Raw genomic sequence first — 21,704 nt, 5'->3', positions numbered from 1 at the left:
TTAAAGTGTACAATTCCATCTTTTTTAGTACATTTACAGACTTGTACAATCTATTACCACAATCAATTTTAGAACATTTTTATCACCCCCAAAAGAAACTCTGCACACATTAGTGGTCACTCTCTATTTCTCCTCAATCCTCCCAGCCCCAGGCAATCAATAATCTACTTTCAGTCTCTATAGATTTACCTCTTTGGGACATATATAAATGAAATCATACAATATGCGGTCTTTTGTGACTGACCTTTTTCACTTAAGATAATGTTTTCAAGGGTCCATTCATCTTATAATATGTATCAGAACTTTGTTCTTTTTATTGCTGAGTAATATTCCATTGTATGGATATACCAATTTGACTTATCCATTCATCTGTTGATAGACATTTGGGTTATTTCCACTTTTTGGCTATTACAAATCATGCTGCTATGAACATGTGCCTTCAAGGTTTTGTGTGGACACATGTTTCCATTTCTCATGGTTATATACCTAGGAGTGGAATTACTGGATCCTTTGATAATACTATGTTTAACTTTTTGAGGAACTTCCAGACAATTTTGCAAAGTGGCTGCACCATTTTACATTCCCACTAGCAGTGTGTGAGAGCTCCAATTTCTCCACATCCTCACCAACACTTGGTATTATCTGACTTTATTGATTCTAGCCATCCAAGTGAGTATGAAGTGGTATCTCAAAATGGTTTTGATTTCCATTTCCCTGATGGCTAGTAACGTTGAGCATCTTTTCATGTTCTTATTGGCCATTTGTAAATCTGTTTTGGAGAAGTAACTATTTGTATCTTTTGTCTATTTTTAAACTGGGTTGTTTGTCTTTTTATTACTGACTTATAAATGTTCTTTATATATTCTAGATATAAGTCCTTATCAGATATATAGATTTGCAAATATTTTCTCCTATATATGGATTGTCTTTTCACTCTCTTCCTTTTTTTTTTTTTGTTTGCGGTATGTGGGCCTCTTACTGTTGTGGCCTCTCCCGTTGCGGAGCACAGGCTCTGGACGCGCAGGCTTAGCGGCCATGGCTCACGGGCCCAGCCGCTCCACAGCATGTGGGATCTTCCCGGACTGGGGCACGAACCCATGTCCCCTGCATCGGCAGGTGGACTCTCAACCACTGTGCCACCAGGGAAGCCCTCTTTTCACTTTCTTGATAGTATCTTTTGAAGCACAAAAGTTTTTAATTTTGATGAAATTCAGTTTATCTAATTTTTCTTTTGTACCTAGTGCTTTTGGTGCTTAGTTTAGGCAAAGCCTTCTTTTCCTACCTAAGGTCACGAAGAATCACTCCTATATTTTCTTTTAAGAATTTTATAGTTTGGGCACTTACATTTATGTCTATGGTCTAGTTTGAGCTAAATTTTGTGTATGGTGTGAGGAGGGGTCAAAGTTCATTCTTTTGCATGTAATTATTCAGTTGTCCCAGAACATTCATGGAAGAGACAATTTTTTCCCCACTGAGTGTCTTGGTACCCTTGTTGAAAATAATTGATCATTAATATAAGGGTTAATTTCTGGATCTCAACTTCTTGCCATTGATTTTTATGTTGACCCTTGTGCCAGTACTATACAGTCTTATAATTTTGTAGTTGTTTTGAAATTGGGGTAAAGATAGGATATTTTTAAAGACATTGTTTTTAATTAAAATGTTAACTTTAATTTTATTGAATTTAATAACAGAGAAAAAAGAAATAAAGTACAATATAAGGAGGTCTTGAAATTTAGAAAATAATATTCCTGTTCCACAAGATATTAGTTCCTAAAAGATCTAAGATTTAAAAAAGGGAAGTCATTAAGAATAGAAGTTTTCACATTTTGTAAACATGTGCTTAAATTTCAGGTTCTATGTTTAACTCTCCTATGAAAAATAAGGAAATTAGCATCTTCATAATTCCTACCTCTTCCCTTTCCTCACATTTTGTTTTTATTAATAATAGTTTCATGGTACATTATCAATGTTACTAACAATATATTTGAAACTACAACCCATACAGTGGCTTAGTCTTGGTTATACATTAACATCACCTCAATGCTCCCTACCAGTCCATGTTATCTAAGTTGTTGACTAGAAGCTCAAAGTTGTCTGTAATATTATCTTTTTTTATTGAGTTATGGTTGATGTACACTATTATATAAGTTGCAGGTGTACAATATAGTGATTCACAATTTGTAAAGCTTATACTCCATATGTAGTTATCACAAGATATTGGCTATATTCCATGTGTTGTACAGTTTATCTTTGTAGCTTATACATAATACTATGGACCTCTTAATCCCCAAATCGTATATTGCCCCTCTCCCCAGTGGTAATCAGTAGTTTTTTCTCTATATCTGTAAGTCTGCTTTTTTGTTATATTCAAAATAGTTTGTTATATTTTTTAGATTCCACATATAAGTGATGTCATGCAGTATCTGTCTTTCTCTGTCTGACTTATTTCACTTAGCGTAATACCCTCCAAGTCCATCCATGTTGTTGCACATGGCAATATTTTCTTTTTTGATGGCTGAGTAGCCTTCCATTGTGTATGTATAACACATCTTCTTTATCCATTCATATGTTGATGGGCACATGAGTTGCTTCCATATCTTGGCTATTGTAAATAATGCTACTGTGAACATTGGAGTGCATGTATCTTTTTGAATTAGTGTTTTTGGGGTTTTTGGGGGATATATACCCAGGAGTGGAATTGCTGGGTCATTTGCCAGCTCTATTTTTAGTTTTTTGAGAAATCTCCATACAATTTTTCAGTGTGGCTGCACTAATTAACGTTCCCACCAACAGTGTACAGGGGTTCCCTTTTCTCCACATTCTCACCAACATTTGTAATTTGTGTTCTTTTTGATGATAGCCATTCTGACAGGCATGAAGTGAAATCTTATCATGGTTTTGATTTGCATTTTCCTGATGATTAGCAATGTTGAGCATCTTTTCATGTGCCTGTTGGCCATCTGCATTTTCTCTTTGGAAAAATGTCTATTCAGTTCTTCTGACCAGTTTTTAATTGGGTGGTTTGTTTTTTTGATGTTGAGTTGTATGAGCTGTTTATATATGTTGGATATTAATCCCTTATTGGTCATATCATTTGCAAATATCTTCTCTCATTCGGTAGGTTTTCTTTTCATTTTGTCAGTGGTTTCCTTTGCTGTATAAAAGCTTTTAAGTTTAATTAGGCCCATTTGTTTATTTTTTTCTCTTGTTTCCTTTGCTTTAGGAGACAGATCCAAAAAAAATATTGCTGTGTCAGAGTGTTCTGCTTATGTTTTTTTTCCCCTAGGAGTTTTATAATATCAATTTAGGTATTTAATTCATTTTGAGTTTATTTTTGTATATAGTGTTAAAGAATGTTCTAATTTCATTCTTTTACATGTAGCTGTCCAGTTTCCCCAGCACCACTTATTGAAGAGACTGTCTTTTCTCCATTGTATATTCTTGCCTCCTTTGTGATAGATTAATTGACCATGAGTGTGTCGGTTTATTTATGGGCTCTCTATTCTGTTCTATTGATCTATGTGTCTGTTTTTGTGCCAGTACTACACTGTTTTGATTACTGTAGCTTTGTAGAATAGTATGAAGTCAGGGAACATAATTCCTTCAGCTCTGTTCTTCTTTCTTAAAATTGTTTTGGCTACTAGGAGTCTTTTGTTTTTCCATACAAATTTTAAAATTATTTTTTCTATTTCTGTGAAAAAATGCTATTGGTATTTTGATAGGGATTGCACTGAATTTGTAGATTGCCTTGGGTATTATGGTCATTTTAACAATATTAATTCTACCAATCCATAAGTATGGTATATCTTTCCATCTTTTGTGTCCTCTTCAATTTCTTTCATCAGTGTCTTATAGTTTTCCAAGTACAGGTCTTTTACTTACTTAAGTAGGTTTATTCCTAGGTATTTTATTCTTTATATTGCAATGGTAAACAGGATTGTTTCCCTATTTTCTCTTTCTGATAGTTCATTGTTAATGTATAGAAATGCAACAGATTTCTATATATTAATTTTGTATCCTGCAACTTTACTGAATTCATTGATGAGCTGTAGTAGTTTTCTGGTGGCTTCTTTAGGATTTTCTAAGTATAGTATCATGTCATCTGCAAACAGTGACAGTTTTACTTCTTCCTTTCCAATTTGGATTACTTTTATTTCTTTTTCTTTTCTGATTGCTGTGGCTAGGACTTCCAGAACTATGTTGAAGGAAAGTGGTGAGAGTGAGTATTCTCTTCTTTTTCCTGATCTTAGAGAAAAAATTTTCAGCTTTTCACCATAGAGTATGATGTTAGATGTGGGTTTGTCATATATGGCCTTTATTATGTTGAGGTATTTTCCCTCTATGCCCACTCTCTGGAGATTTTTTTATCATAAATGGATGTTTACCAGAAGCTTTTTCTGCATCTATTGAGATGATCATATATGTCATCTAAGTCTTCTTTTGAAAAAAGTCAGCTCAGGTATTCTGCCCATTTTTAAAATTGGATTATTCATTTTTTAATATTGATTTTTATGAGCTCTTTATATATTGTGGATATTAACCCGTTATCAGACATGCCACTTTCAAATATCTTCTCCCATTCAGGAGGTGGCCTTTCTGTTTTGTTGATGATTTACTTCACTGTGGAAAAGCTTTTAAGTTTAATTAGGTTCCATTTGTTTAGTTTTGCTTTTGTATCCCTTGATTGAGGAGGCAGACCCCCCTGCCAATAATATCACTAAGACTTATGTCAAAGGGTGTACTGCCTAGGTTATCTTCTCGAGTTTTATTATTTTCAGACTTACATTTCAGTCGTTAATCAATTTTATTTTTGTATATGGTATGAGGAAATGTTCTAAGTTTATTCTTTTAGATGTAGCTCTCCAGTTTTCCCATCACCACTTATTGAAAAGACTATATTTTACCCATTGTATGACTTTGCCTCCTTTGTCATAGCTTAATTCACCATATGTGCATGGGTTTATTTCTGGGCTCTCTATTCTGTTCCATTGATCTATGTGTCTGTTTTTGTGCTCATACCATACTGTTTTGATTCCTGTAGCTTTGCAGTGTATTCTGAAGTCAGGGGCAGGGCACTTCCAACTTTGTTCATTTTTGTTTTGAAGATTGTTTGGCTATTTGTGGGTTTTTTTGTGGTTCTATACAAATTTTAGGATTATTTGTTCTTGTTCTATGAAATATGTTATGGGTATTTTGATAGGGATTTCACTGAATCTATAGATGGCTTTGCATAGTATGGACATTTTAATGATATTAATTCTTTCCATGAACATGGGATATCTTTATATTTATTTGTATCATCTTCAATTTCCTTCATCAGTGTTTTATATTTTTCAGAGTATAGGTCTTTCACTTCCCTAGTTATATTTATTCCTAGGTATTTAATTCTTTTTGATTTGACTGTAAATGGGATTGTTTTCTTAGGGGAATTACCTGGCAGTCCACTGGTTAGGATATGGCACTTTCACTGCTGGGGCCTGGGTTTGATCTCTGGTCGGGTAACTAAGATCCTGCAAGACGTGCAGTGCAGCCAAATTAAAAAAAAAAAAGCAACAGATTTCTGTATATTAATCTTATACCTGCAGCTTTACTGAATTCATTTATTGGGCTCTAATAGTTTTCTGGCAGAGACTTTAGGGTTTCCTATATGCAGTATCATGTCATTTGCAAATAGTGACAGTTTTACTTCTTCCCTTCCAGTTTGGATGCCTTTTGTTTCTTTTTCTTGACTGATTGCTGTGGCTAGGAGTTTCAATACTATGTTGAATAAAAGTGGCAAGAGTGGGCATCCTTGTCTTATTCCTGAACTTTAAGGAAATTCTTTCCAATTTTCTACATTGAGTATGATGTTAGCTGTGGTCTTGTCATATATGGCCTTTATTATGTTGAGATATATTCCCTCTATACCTACTTTGTTGAGCATTTTTATCATAAATGGGTGTTGAGTTTTGTCAGATGCTTTTTCTGCCACCTATTGAGAAGATCGTGTGATTCTTATCTTTCCTTTTGCTAATGTGGTATATCACATTGATTGATTTGCAGACATTGAACCATTCTTATATCCGTGGAAGAAATCAAACTTGGGACTTCCCTGGTGGTCCATTGGTTAAGACTCTGCACTTCTACTGCAGGGGCTGCGGGTTTGATCCCTGATTGGGGAGCAAAGATCCCACATGCTGTGTGGCATGGCCAAGAAGAAAAAAAAAAATAAAACATTTTTTAAAAGAAAGAAATCAAACTTGATCATGGTCTATGAACCTATTTATATGTTGATTTGATTTGCTAAATTATTTTTGAGGATTTTTGCATCTGTATTCATCAGGGATTTTGGCCTGTAATTTTCTTTCTTTTCTTTACTTTCTTTCTTCTTCTTTTTTTTTTTTTGTAGTATCTTTGGCTGGTTTTGGTATTAGAGTAAAAGTGGCATTGTAGAATAAATTTGGGAATTTTCTCTCCTCTTCATTTTTGGGAATAGTTTGAGAAGTATAGTTATTAACTGTTCTTTTTATGTTTAGTAGAATTCCCCTGTCTGATCCTGGACTTGTATTTGTTGGGAGTTTTTTGATCACTGCTTCAATTTCAATACTAATAATTGATATTTTCAGATTATTTATTTCTTCCTGATTCAGTCTCAGAAGATTGTATGTTTCTAGGAATTTATCCATTTCTTCTAGGTTGTCCAGTTTGTTGGCATATAACTGTTCATAGAATTCTCTTATGATTATTTGTATTTCTGTGATACTGATTGTAACTTGTTTTTCATTTCTTATTTTGTTCATTTTGGTCCTTTCCCCATTTTTTAATGGTCTCTCTAATGGCTTATCTATTTTGTTTATCTTTTCCAAAACCAAGTTCTTGGTTTTATTGATCTTTTCTACATCATTTTTTTGTCTCTATTTAATTTGTTTCCTCTCTGATCTTTATTATTTCCTTCCTTCTTCTGACTTTGGTGTTTGTTTGTTCTTTTTCTAATTCCTTTAGGTGATAGGTTAGGTAGTTTATCTGACATTTTTCTTGTTTCATGAGGTAGGCCTCTATCAGTATAAACTTCTCTAGTTTTGTTGCATTCCATAGATTTTTGGAAGGTTATGGCTTTATTCTAATTGGTTGCAAGGTATTTTCTGATTTCCTCTTTGATTTCTTCATTGACCCATTGTTTTTTTTATTAACATATTGTTTAGTCTTCATGTGATTGTGTTTTTCCCATTTTTCTTCCTGTAATTGATTTCTAATTTCACACCATTGTGGAAAAAATGCTCGATATAATTTCTATCCTTTTAAGTTTGTTGAGACTTGTTTTGTGGCCTAGTATGTGGTCTCTCCTAGAAATATTCCATGTGCACTTGAAAAGAATATGTATTCTACTGGTATTGGATGGAATGTCCTGTAGATATCTACTAAGTCCAACCGGTCTAATGTGTCATTTAGGGCAGTGGTCCCCAACCTTTTTGGCCCAAGGGACCGGCTTTGTGAAAGACAATTTTTCCATGGACCGGGGGGCAGGGGGGATGGTTCAGGCAGTAATGCCAACGATTGCCAGTGATTGGGAGCGAGTGGTAGATGAAGTTTCACTCACTCGCCCACTACTTACCTCTTACTGTGTGGCCCAGTTCCTAACAGGCTGCGGACTGGTACTGGTCTGTGGCCTGGGGGTTGGGGACCCTGATCTAAGGCCAGTGTTTCCTTATTGATTTTTTTTCTGGATGATCTGTCCATTGATGTAAGTGGGGTGTTAAAGTCCCCTATTATTATTGTATTATTGTTAATTTCTCCCTTCATGTCTGTTAATATTTGTATATATGTTGATGAACATTATATCTGCTTCTTGTATTGTTCTCTTTATCATTATATAATGCCCTTCTTTGTTTTTTATTATAGACTTTGTTTTAAAGTCTATTTTTTTTCTGATATGAATATTGCTACCCAGCTTTCTCTTTGTTTCCATTTGCGTTTTTCCATCCCCTCACTTTCAGTCTGTGTGTCTTTAGCTCAGAAGTGAGTATCTTTTAGGCAGCATATAGATGGGTCTTATTTTTTCATCCAGTTAGCCACTCTTTGTCTTTTGATTGGGCATTTAATCCATCGACATTTAAAGTGATTATTGATAGGCATGCACTTATTGCCATTTTTTTTTTTCTGTGTTCTGGTTGTTTTGTAGTTCTCTGTTCTTTTTTTCTTCTTTTAGTCTCTTGTTTTGTGGTTTGATGATTTTCTTTAGTGTTATATTTGTGTTCCTTTCTCTCTAGTTTTGTATATCTATTGTAGGTTTTTTGATTTGTATTTACATGTTGATCTATAACCATTTCTACTTATTAAAAACTGGTAGTCATTTAAGTTCAAACACATTCTAAAAGCTCTACATTTCAGCTGCCCCACCATGTTTTGTGTGTGGTTTTTTTTTTTTTTTTTTTTTTTGCGGTACGTGGGCCTCTCACTGTTGTGGCCTCTCCCGTTGTGGAGCACAGGCTCCAGACGCTCAGGCTTAGCAGCCATGACTCACGGGCCTAGCTGCTCTGTGGCATGTGGAATCTTCCCGGACCGGGGCATGAACCCATGTCCCCTGCATCAGCACGTGGACTCTCAACCACTGTGCCACCAGGGAAGCCCTGTTTTGTGTTTTTGATGTCATATTTTACATCTTGATGTCTATCCCTTAACTGTTTATTGTTGTTATAGTTGACTTCACAATCTTTGTCTTTTAACCTTTGTACTAGCTAATTTAAGTGGTTGATCCATAGCCTTTACCAGCAGGATTTTTCCCTTTCTATAATTTCTTATTTCTTGTTGTAGCCTTTTTTTTCCACTTAGTAAGAAGACCCTTTAACACTTCTTGTAAGACTGGTTTATTATTGATGAACCCTTTTAGTTTTTGCTTCTCTGAGAAGTTCTTTGTCTCCTCTTCAATTCTGAATGATAACCTTGGTTATCTAGGTTGTAGATTTTGTCCTTTCAGCACTTTAAATATATCTTGCCATTCCCTACTGGCCTGCAAAGGTTCTGCTGAAAAATCAGCTGATAGCCTTATGGGGTTCCCTTGTATATAACTCATTTTTCTCTTCCTGTCTTTAGAATTATTTTTTATCTTTAACTTTTGCCATTTTAATTATGATATGTCTTGGTGTGCTTCTCTTTTTGTTCATCTTGTTTGGGACTCTCTGTGCTTCATGGACCTGGGTATCTGTTTTCTTCTTCAGGTTCGGGAAGTTTTCAGCCATAATTTCATCAAATACCTTTTCACCCTTTTCTCTCTCTTCTTCTTCTGGGCCTCCTATAATGCAAATGTTAGTATGCTTGATGTTTTCTCAGAGGTCCCTTAAACTATTCTCATTTTTTTAAATGTGTTTTTCTTTTTGCTGCTGTGATTGGATGATTTCCATTATTCGATCTTTCAGATTGTTTATGTGTTCTTCTCTATCACCTAATATGCTGTTAATTCCCTCTAGTGTGTTTTTCATTTCAGTTATTGTATTCTTTGGTTCTGACGGATTCTTTTTTAAAAAAAATATTTTCTAGTTCTTTGTTAAAATTCTCACTGTGTTCATATATTCTTTTCCCCAGTTCAGCTTATTATTGCTTTGAGCTCTTTTTTTTTTTCCATAAATTATTTCTTTCTGTTTCATCAGGTTTTTTGTTCAGGGTTTTTCTTTTTCTTTCATTTTAAACATATTCCTCTGTCTTTTCATTTTGTTCAACTTTGTCTCTATGAAATTAGGTGACTTGGTTTTGAAGTCGTGTCCTTGTGTGAGAGCATCCCTTTTCAGTCTGTGTGTGCCCAGTGTCTTTGGTCAGAGAACTGGATCTGAAGTAGGCAGGGATCATGTCTTCCCCAGGGTGTGCTGGCAGCACCACTTTGGTGGTGGGTGGGTCTGGAGGCGGAGTGACTAGAGCAAGAGCCAGGTGCAAGTTGGAGTTTTTCCGTGATCAGTGGCTGTTACTGCCCTATCAGGGGCTAGGGCAGAGCCCGTGGGGCTGGAGCAGGAACTTTGAGGAAGCTAGATTTCTCCCAGGTGTGATGGTAGTCTTTGCCTTGGTTTGGGATGGGGCCTGAGCCTGAGGCTTGGGGCTGTACTTCTGTGTTGGTTTCATTTTTCCTCTGGGGTAAGCGCCTTGGTTAGAGCCTGTGTTTGGGCTGGAGGGGTTGGTGTCACACCACTGAGCTAGCCTTATCCTGTCCCAAGTATACACAGGGATGCATGCTATGACGATGGTGGTCTCTGCTCTGGAGTTAGCCTCATTCCCTTGCAGTTGCGTGCAATCAGAAGGCATGTGCTGGCAATGGCTGCCTCCATGCTGGTCAGAGGCAGGGCCAGAGTCCAAGCTGGCTCCATTCCCTCCAAGTTTGTGCACTCTTGTTGGCAATGGCGGACTCCCTCTTAGTGGGGAGCAGCGTTGGAGCAAGAGGGGCTGGAGCAGGAGCCCAGTGCGGGCTGGAGGAGTGCTCTGGGGCAGCCCTGGCATGCTGGGGAGTGCTGCCTCAGCGCTATGACTGGGAGTGAGCCAGGCTCTGTGCATGCTCTTTAAGAGTGGAGTCTCAGTTTCTTACAGCCTTCTGATAAGCCCCAGTGGGTTTTAGACCAGCTAAGGTGCTTCATCTTCATGGTGTCACACCCCAGGGCTGGCATGTCTAATATGTAGCTCGGACCCCTTACTCCGCAGGGAGGATCCCCGAGCTTGTAATGTCCTCTCCTCTCTGTTTCCCCCACTAGGGGTGCAGGTCCCGACCAAATTGCTTCTCCTCACTTCCTTCCAGACTCTGTGTGGGTCTTTCTTTATAATCTTAGTTGTAGAAGAGCTGTTCTGCTAGTCCCCAGGTCAATTTCAGCAAGAGTCATTCTATATGTCATTATAGTTTTGATGTGTTCATGAGGGAAGGTGAGCCCAGCATCCTCCTACTCTGCCAGCTTGATCTGTCTCTTTTGGTAAATATTTCTTTTCTATTGACTAGGGTTTTAGATGGTACATATACTTATATATATGGTATGGTAACTATTTTATATAAAACTCCAGCCAATAAAAAGAAACGTGTGTGTGTGTGTATATATATATATATATATTTCTATTAATATAAAACATACAATGACACAAGTTAAGTTTTTATGGAATTGTAAATACTATGTAGGCTATTTTGTAAATTGTTTAAAATATATTGATAATGTACTTGGAAATTTTTGTATAGCAAAATATACGTCTATCTCATTCTATTTAGTGGCTATGTAGTACTCCATGGTATGAATGTTTCATTATGCATTAACTATTAACCTATTGTTGGATATGTAGGTTATCTACCATTTTTTGCTATTACAAACAATACTGAAGTGATCACTTTATACCTTATCAATGTGCACAAGGTGTGTGCAATCTTTAAGAAAAATTCCTAGAAGTTGAACTTTTGGGTTTAAAAGGTTAATGGTTTAAAGTTTAAATTTCTGGGCTAAAAGATTTAAGTGCCAAATTATTCTCTAAAAAGACTTATAAATTTCTGTTCCTTTCAACAGTGTGTGAGAAAAGTATTACTTTCTCTACACCCTTGCGTTTACTGAATATTATCTATTCTTTAAAATTTTGCCAATAGTGAATAATGCTTTCTCCTTGTTTTAATTTGCATTTCTGTGAATAGCAGTGAAGTTGAGCATCATATGTATATATATATATATATATATATATACACACACACACATATATATGTATATATATTTGTCCTTTTAAAAACATTTCATTTGGAAATAATTTCAAAACTGCAAATATAAAAACAGTACAAGGAACATATGCACACACTATTTACCCAGGTTCATCTATTGCTAACATTTGACCACATTTGCTTTATCATTTGTTCTCTGTGCATATGTTTGCATGTGTGTGTGTGTGTGTGTATGTGTGCAGAATTTTTTGCTGACCTATTTGAAGGTTACATATATTATAATCCTTTAAAGTATCTTCATGTATATTTCCTAAAAATAGGAATACTTTTTTACATAACCATAATGAAGGTATCAAATTCATAAGTTAATATTGATACAATACCTTAGTCTATCATTCATAGTCCAGTTTTGTCCATTGACCTAATAATATCCCTGATAGCAGTTTTTCCATTCTAGTAAAAGATCCAGTCTAGGATAAGGTATCACATTTAATTGTCACGTTTCTTTAGCTTTCTTTAATATAGAACATTTCTATAACCTTTTTGTCTTTTGTGACATTAATATTTTGTAACACTGTAATCCTTTGTGCCCCGCTTTCTTAGTAGAATGTTTATCATTTTGTGCTTGTCAGATGTTTCCTAATAACAGACTGAGGTTATGCGTTCTTGGCAAAAAATACTGCATAGTTGATGGTGTGTTCTTCTCAGGGTGTCACATATGGAGCACAGGTTGTCCATCTCTTCCTTATTGATTATGGTAATAGTCACATGTCAGTTGTTCAACATGCATCCCTTATATGTTAAGTACTGGGTTCAAAGATGAATAAGATAATCCCTTTGCCAAGGAGATTATGGTCTAGGGAGGAAGCAGAAATATAAACAGAAAAAGTATGTTGAATGTTGTAATAGAGGCATGGACAATGGAATAACTAATTCTACCTTTAGGAGTAACTCTGGCCAGGGAAGTTGGGGAAGCTTTACAGAGATAAGTTATTTGAGAACAGGGACTATCATTATGAATGTTTGTTTCCTGTATAGCATCTGGCCTTATACTCATTAAATGTGTTAAATAAATAAATGAAAAAAAATCTATGTACCTCAAAATAAAACCGTCAGAATATGGTACAAAATATGATTTTGTCTCTCTTTTTAGCTCACTATTGATTACAGAATTGAATGTTTTACACACTAAAGAAATATAGTTACATGCTGAGAGAAAATGTTCTTAGTAAATTATGTGCAAAACTGTGGTTTATAAATTTATGATGTAAGCTTTTCTAATACAGTTTTATATCCAGTTAGAGACCTTGATTACAAAATTGAAATATGTACAGAATCATAGATCTTGATGCAGAAAAGGATTTCAAGAGTGCATTCATTCCAATCTCTTCTCTTCAGGCAAGGCCAATTTTACATGCAAATCCATGGGACTCAGAGAAGTTTAATGGTTTGACAAGGTCAAAGTTATACAGTTATCAAGGAGTCTATAGTCCTGATCAAATACCAGGCATGTTCCTGGCAATAATTGGTGCTAAATTCATATTTGCAGAATGAATAATGTTCCTTCTTCCTAGTGTATTGTGTTATCTACTATTCACACTGAACTTTTAGGAATCCCTAAGATTGCAGTTCCTATTTGTGGTCTCCAAGAGTCACAGCTAATCCTTCAAGTCATATCCTAAAGTTACAAGTTCTATTGCTGTGAACTAATACCACTGTCTAATAAAAATATAAAATGAGCCATGTTTGTAATTATAAATCTTGTGGTGGCTACATTAAAAAAATAAAAAGAAAGAATAAAGTTAATTTTCATATTTTATTTAATGAATATATTCAAAGTTTTAGCATTTTAGTATGTAAACAATATAAAAATTATTGAGATATTTTACATTCTTTTTTCATAATTTCTTAGAAATGCAGTGTGTATTTTGCATCTCAATCTTATTTTGGACTATCTACATTTCAAGTGCTCTATAGCCACGTGTAGCTACTGGTTACCATATAGTCCAATACTAACAATATGGAGTGTGTGTAGGACAGTGCAGATCTAGCGTGACCTTTGGTAATCTACCCTTATGCTTTGCATTGTTCAGTGCCAGCTGCCAAAGGACAGATGTCCCAATGAAAGGTCTCTTCTCCCACCAGACCTGACTGTGACATAGTCTCAGGGTTGTGAGTACAGATCTTTATATTGTTCTTTCATAGAATTGTGGAATTTTAGAAAGGAATGAGAAAATATAGTGGTACTTTAATAAAAACATACACACACACAACTGCTTGCTTCTCATGTTTATGGTATCAACAGCTAGTTGTGATGTTTTCAGAATTAGACCATGGGTAATGTGTTCATCTAAACTGATCTCCATGTTCCTTTTATAGATTGATACATCATAGCATCAAGATAAAATTGCTTACTCCTAGATTTGAGGGGAGGAAGAGAAGATAGCTTTGATGAAAATTTGACATTCAGATTTTAAATACTTTATTTTATATGTTGATAGTGAACATTTTTCTTCGCTATTATTAAAGACGGAAACCTTTGTAAAAGATAACGTTTCAAATTAGTAGGTAAAGATAATGGACTTACTACATGATCCTGGGAAAACTGAGCATACCTCTGTAGAACTGTAAAATAATAAAGCTGGATCCGAACTTTATTTCTATATCAATATGGTGCCGTATGAGACATTCTGTTTCATGTATTGTTGGTGGAGTGGAAAATTGGAGGGCAATTTGGCAATGTCAATTTAAATTGTATGTTTCTACCTCTAGGAACATATCCAAGATATATGTTCATACATGTACAAAGAGAAGTATGTAAAATGTAATTTACTTTATCAATTATTTATAATAACAAAAAATTAGAAAACAACCAAAATGTGTATCAGTATAGGATTGGCTAAATAAATTTTGATACATCCATACAGTAGCTTTTCATATACTTCTTTAAAAACGAGATCTCGCTAATATTCTGATATAAAATTCACTCTAAGACATATACAGAAAACAAGATACAGAAATGTATATAGATCGGGGTCAGCAAACAATCCAACTTACTGCCTGTTATTGTAAATAAAGTTTTATTGGAACACAGATTCTCCCATTTGTTTATGTTTTGTCTATGGCTGCTTTTGTGCCACAATATGAGTACTTTTTATTTTTTTTAACATTTTTGTTGGAGTATAATTGCTTTACAAAGGTGTGTTAGTTTCTGCTTTATAACAAAGTGAATCAGCTATACATATACATATATCCCCATATCTCCTCCCTCTTGCATCTCCCTCCCACCCTCCCTATCACACCGCTCTAGGTGGTCACAAAGCACCGAGCTGATCTCCCTGTGCTATGTGGCTGCTTCCCACTAGCTATCTATTTTACATTTGGTAGTATATATAACTCCATGCACTCTCTCACTTCATCCCAGCCTACCCTTCCCTCTCCCCTTGTCCTCAAGTCCATTCTCTACATCTGTGTCTTTATTCCTGTCCTGCCCCTAGGTTCTTCATAACCATTTTGTTTTAGATTCCATATATATGTGTTAGCATATGGTATTTGTTTTTCTCTTTCTGACTTACTTCACTCTGTATGACAGACTCTAGGCCCATTCACTTCACTGCACATAACTCAATTTCATTTCTTTTTATGGCTGATTAATATTTCATTGTATATATGTGCCACATCTTCTTTATCCATTCATCTGTTGATGGACACTTAGGTTGCTTCCATGTCCAGACTGTTGTAAATAGAGCTGCAATGAACATTGTGCTACATGACTCTTTAGAATTATGGTTTTCTCGGGGTATATGCCCAGTAGTGGGATTGCTGGGCCGTATGGTAGCTATACTTTTAGTATTTTATGTACCTCTATACTGTTCTCCATAGTGGCTGTATCAGTTTACATTCCCACCAACAGTGTAACAGGGTTCTCTTTTCTCCACACGCTCTCCAGCATTTATTGTTTGTAGATTTTTTGCTGATGGCCATTGTGACTGGTGTCAGGTGATACATCATTGTAGTTTTGAGTTGCATTTCTCTAATGATTAGTGATGTTGAGCATCCTTTCATGTTTTTGTTGGCAATCTGTATATCTTCTTTGGAGAAATGTCTATTTAGGTCTTCTGCCCATTTTTGGATTGGGTTGTTTCTTTTTTTGATACTGAGCTGCATGAGCTGCTTGTAAATTTTGGATATTAATCCTTTGTCAGTTGCTTCATTTCTAAATATTTTCTCCCATTCTGAGGGTTGTCTTTTCGTCTTGTTTATGGTTTCCTGTGCTGTGCAAAAGCTTTTATGTTTCATTAGGTCCCATTTGTTTATTTTTGTTTTTATTTCCATTTCTCTAGGGGTGGGGCAAAAAGGATCTTGCTGTGATTTATGTCATAGAGTGTTCTGCCTATGTTTTCTTGTAAGAGTTTTATAGAGTCTGGCCTTACATTTAAGTCTTTAACCCGTTTTGAGTTTATTTTTATGTATGGTGTTAGGGAGTGTTCTAATTTCATTCTTTTACATGTAGCTGTCCAGTTTTCCCAGCACCACTTATTGAAGAGGCTGTCTTTTCTCCATTGTATATTCTTGACTCTTTTATGAAAAATAAGGTGACCATATGTGCATGGGTCTATCCCTGGGCTTTCTATTCTGTTCCATTGATCTATATTTCTGTTTTTGTGCCAGTACCATACTGTCTTGATTACTGTAGCGTTATAGTATAGTCTGAAGTCTGGGAGCCTGATTCCTCCAGCTCCATTTTTCTTTCTCAAGATTGCTTTGGCTGTTTGGGGTCTTTTGTGTTTCCATACAAATTGTGCAATTTTTTGTTCTAGTTCTGTGAAAAATGCCATTGGTAGTTTGATAGGGATTGCATTGAATTGAATCTGTAGATTGCTTTGCATAGTATAATCATTTTCACAATGTTGATTCTTCCAGTCCAAGAACATGGTATATCTCTCCATCTGTTTGTATTGTGTTTAATGTCTTTCATCAGTGTCTTATAGTTTTCTGCATACAGGTCTTTTATCTCCTTAGGTAGGTTTATTCCTAGGTATTTTATTGTTTTTGTTGCAGTGATAAATGGGAGTATTTCCTTAATTTCTCTTTCAGATTTTTCATCATTAATGTATAGGAGTGCAAGTGATTTCTGTGCATTAATTTTGTATCCTGCTACTTTACCAAATTCATTGATTAGCTCTAGTAGTTTTCTGGTAGCATCTTTAGGATTCTCTATGTATAGTATCATGTCATCTGCAAACAGTGACAGCTTTACTTCTTCTTTTCCAATTTGGATTCCTTTTATTTCTTTTTCTTCTCTGATTGCTGTGGCTAAAACTTCCAAAACTATGTTGAATAATAGTAGTGAGAGTGGACAACCTTGTCTTGTTCCTGATCTTAGAGGATATGGTATCAGTTTTTCACCTTTGAGAGCGATGTTGGCTATGGGTTTGTCATACATGGCCTTTATTATGTTGAGGTACGTTCCCTCTATGCCTACTTTCTGGAGGGTTTTTTTTTTTATCATAAATGGGTATTGAATTTTTTCTGAAGCTTTTTATTCATCTACTGAGATGATCATATGGTTTTTCTTCCTGAGTTTGTTAATATGGTGTATCACATTGATTGATTTGCATATATTGAAGAATCATTGCATTCCTGGCATAAACCCCACTTGATCCTGGTGTATGACCCTTTTAATGTGCTGTTGGATTCTGTTTGCTAGTATTTTGTTGAGGATTTTTGCATCTATGTTCATCAGTGATATTTGCCTGTAGTTTTCTTTCTTTGTGGCATCTTTGTCTGATTTTCATATGACTGTGATTGTAGCCTCGTAGAATGAGTTTGGGAGTGTTCCTCCCTCTGCTATATTTTGGAAGAGTTTGAGCAAGATAGGTGTTAGCTGTTCTCTAAATGTTTGATAGAATTTGCCTGTGAAGCCATCTGGTCCTGGGCTTTTGTTTGTTGGAAGATTTTTAATCACGGTCTCAATTTCAGTGCTTGTGATTGGTCTGTTTATATTTTCTATTTCTTCCTGGTTCAGTCTCGGAAGGTTGTGCTTTTCTAAGAACTTGTCCATTTCTTCCAGGTTGTCCATTGTATTGGCATATAGTTGGTTGTAGTAATCTCTCATGTTCCTTTGTATTTCTGCAGTGTCAGTTGTTACTTCTCCTGTTTCATTTCTAATTCTATTGGTTTGAGTCTTCTCCCTTTTTTTTTTTTTGATGAGTCTGGCTAATGGTTTTCAATTTCGTTTATCTTCTCAAAGAACCAGCTTTTAGTTTTATTGATCTTTGCTATTATTTCCTTCATTTTTTTTCATTTATTTCTGATCTGATCTTTATTATTTCTTTCCTTCTGCTAACTTTGGGGGTTTTTTGTTCTTCTTTCTCTAGTTGCTTTAGGTGTAAGGTTAGATTGTTTATTTGAGATGTTTGTTGTTTCTTGAGGTAGGATTGTATTGCTATAAACTTCCCGCTTAGAACTGCTTTTGCTGCATCCCATAGGTTTTGGGTCATCATGTTTTCATTGTCATTTGTTTCTAGGTATTTTTTTGATCTCCTCTTTGATTTCTTTGGTGGTTTCTTGGTTAATTAGTAGTGTATTGTTTAGCTTCCATGTGTTCGTATATTTTATAGATTTTTTTCTGTAGTCTCATAGTGTTGTGGTTGGCAAAGATACTTGATATGATTTCAGTTTTCTTAAATTTACCAAGGCTTTATCTGTGACCCAAGATATGATCTCTCCTGGAGAATGTGCCATGAGTATTTGGGAAGAAAGTCTATTGTGTTGTTTTTGGATGGAATGTCCTATAAATACCAATTAAGTCCATCTTGTTTAATGTATCATTTAAAGCTTGTGTTTCCTTATTTATTTTCATTTTGGATGACCTGTCCATTGGTGGAAGTGGGGTGTTAAAGTTCCCTACTATGATTGTGTTACTGTTGATTTCCCCTTTTATGGCTGTTACCATTTGCCTTATGTATTGAGGTGCTCCTATGTTGGGTGCATAAATATTTACAATTGTTATATCTTCTTCTTGGATTGATCCCTTGATCATTATGTAGTGTCCCTTTTTGTCTCTTGTAATAGTCTTTATTTTAAAGTCTATTTTGTCTGATATGAGAATTGCTACTCCAGCTTTCTTTTGATTTCCTTTTGCATGGAATATCTTTTTCCATACCCTCAGTTTCAGGATGTATGTGTCTCTAGGTCTGAAGTGGGTCTCTTGTAGAGAGCATATATATGGGTCTTGTTTTTGTATCCATTCAGCCAATCTGTGTCTTTTGTTGGGAGCATTTAGTCCATTTACATTTAAGTTAGTTATCGTTATGTATGTACCTATTACCATTTTCTTAATTGTTTTGTGTTTGTTATTGTAGTTCTTTTCCTTCTCTTGTGTTTCCTGCGTAGATAAATTCCTTTAGAATTTGATGTAAAGCTGGTTTTGGTGGTGCTGAACTCTCTCTGCTCTTGCTTGTCTGTAAGGTTTTAACTTCTCCGTCAAATCTGGATGAGATCCTTGCTGGGTAGAGTAATCTTGGTTGTAGGTCTTTCCCTTTCATCACGTTCATTATGTCTTGTCACTCCCTTCTGGTTTGCAGAGTTTCTGCTGAAAGATCAGCTGTTAACCTTATGGGGATTCCCTTGTATGTTATTTGTTGTTTTTCCCTTGCTGCTTTTAATACTTTTTATTTGTATTTAATTTTTGATAGTTTGGTTAATATGTGTCTTGGCTTTTTTCTCCTTGGATTTATCCTGTATGGGACCCTTTGCACTTCCTGGATTTGATTAACTGTTTCCTTTCTCATATTAGGGAAGTTTTCAACTATAATATCTTCAAATATTTTCTCAGTCCCTTTCTTTTTCTCTTCTTCTTCTGGGACCCAAATAATTCAATTGTTGGTGCATTTAATGTTGTCCCAGAGGTCTCTGAGACTGTCCTCAATTCTTTTCATTCTTTTTTCTTTATTCTGCTCTGCAGTAGTTATTTCCACTATTCTATCTTCCAGGTTACTTATCCGTTTGTCTGTCTCCATTATTCTGCTGTTGATTCCTTCTAAAGAATTTTTAATTTTATTTATTGTGTTGTTCACCATTGTGTGTTTGCTCTTTACTTCTTCTAGGTCCTGTTTCTGTATTTTCTCCATTCTCTTTCCAAGATTTTGGATCATCTTAACTATCATTACTCTGAATTCTTTTTCAGGTAGACTGCCTATTTCCTCTTCATTTGTTTGGTCTGGTGGGTTTTTACCTTGCTCCTTCATCTGCTGTGTGTTTCTCTGTCTTCTCATTTTGCTTAACTTACTGTGCTCGGGGTCTCCTTTTTGCAGAGTGCAGGTTCGTAATTCCTGTTGTGTTTGGTGTCTACCCCCAGTGGCTAATGTTGGTTCATTGGGTTGTGTAGGCTTCCTGGTGGACGGGACTGGTGCCTGTTTCTGGTGGATGAGGCTGGATCTTGTCTTTCTGGTGGGCTGGTCCACGTCCGGTGGTGTGTTTTGGGGCATCTGTGACCTTAATATGATTTTAGGCGGCCTCTCTGCTAATGGGTAGGGTTGTGTTCCTGTGTTGCTAGTTGTTTGGCATAGGGAGTCCAGCACCGTAGCTTGCTGGTAGTTGAATGGAGCTGTGTCTTAGCATTGAGATGGACATATCTGGGAGAGCTTTTATCATTTGAATTAGGTGGAGCCATGTCTTATCGTTGAGATGGAGATCTCTGGGAGAGCTTGCATAGTTTGAATTACGTGGAGTTGGGAGGTCTCTAGTGGACCAATGTCCTGAACTTGGCTCCCCCACCTCAGAGGCACAGGCCTGACACCCGTCTGGAGAACCAAGACTCTGTCAGCCACACGGCTCAGAAAAAAGGGAGAAATAAAGAAAGAAGGAAAGAAAAAAATAGAATAAAATAAAGTTATGAAAACAAAAAATAATTATTAAAATTAAAAAAATTAAAAAGTAATGAAAAAAATAAAAAGAAAGAGGAGAGCAACCAAACCAAAAAACAAATCCACCAATGATAACAAACTCTAAAAACTATACTAAAGAAAAATAGAAAAAAACAAAAACCAAAAAAAAAAAGCAACAAAACGGACAGACAGAATCCTAGGACAAATGGTAAAAGCAAAACTATACAGACAAAATCACACAGAGAAGCATACACATACACACTCATAAAAAGAGGAAAAGAAAAAATTATATATTGTTGCTCCCAAAGTCTACCATCTCAATTTTTGGATGATTCATTGTCTATTCAGTATTCCACAGATGCAGGGTACATCAAGTTGATTGTGGAGAATTAATCTGCTGCCCCCGAGGCTGCTGGGAGAGATTTCCCTTTCTCTTCATTGTTTGCACATCTCCTGCGGTTCAGCTTTGGATTCGGCCGTGACTCTGCATGTAGGTCGCCTGAGGGCATCTGTTCTTCACTCAGACAGGACAGGGTTAAAGTAGCAACTGATTAGGGGGCTCTGGCTCACTCAGGCCAGGTGGAGGGAAGGGTTCGGAATGCAGGGCGAGCCTGCGGCAGCAGAGGCCAGCCTGACGTTGCAACAGCCTGAGGTGCTCTGTGTTCTCCCGGGGAAGTTGTCCTTGGATCACGGGACCCTGGCAGTGGCGGGCTGCACAGGCTCCTGGGAGGGGAGGTGTGGATAGTGACCTGTGCTTGCACACAGGCTTCTTGGTGGCTGCAGCAGTAGCCTTAGTGTCTCATGCCCATGTCTGGTGTCCGTGCTGATAGCTGCGGCTCACGCCCGTTTCTGGAGCTCATTTAGGGGTTGCTCTGAATCCCCTCTCCTCGTGCACCCCAAAGCAATTGTCGTGCACCCCAAAACAATTGTCTCTTGTCTCTTGTCTCTTGCAGTTCCACATTTTTTCCCGGACTCCCTCCCGGCTAGCTGTGGCGCACTAGCCCCCTTCAGGCTGTGTTCATGCAGCCAACCCCAGTCCTCTCCCTGGGATCTGACCTCCGAAGCTAGAGCCTCAGCTCTCAGCCCCCACCTGCCCTATGCGTGAGCAGACAAGGATCTCAGGCTGGTGAGTGCTGATCGTCACCGATATTCTGTGTGGGAATCTCACTACT

The 21,704-nt window shown here is 36.4% G+C and overlaps 1 long non-coding RNA gene across 1 annotated transcript in view; it reads left to right on the top strand.

Moving 5' to 3' along the window:
* Nucleotides 1–21,704, top strand: part of LOC132593761 (uncharacterized) — a 138,230-nt gene that overhangs the window by 7,796 nt on the left and 108,730 nt on the right. The window contains exon 2 of the long non-coding RNA XR_009559569.1: nucleotides 21,486–21,658. This is a non-coding gene — a long non-coding RNA (uncharacterized lncRNA). The remainder of the gene's footprint in view (nucleotides 1–21,485; nucleotides 21,659–21,704) is intronic.

Source organism: Globicephala melas, chromosome 17, assembly GCF_963455315.2.
Source record: "Globicephala melas chromosome 17, mGloMel1.2, whole genome shotgun sequence".
NCBI classification, from domain to species: domain Eukaryota; kingdom Metazoa; phylum Chordata; class Mammalia; order Artiodactyla; family Delphinidae; genus Globicephala; species Globicephala melas.
Note: the sequence above shows the minus strand (reverse complement) of the source record. Positions and strands in the feature narration are given on the sequence as shown.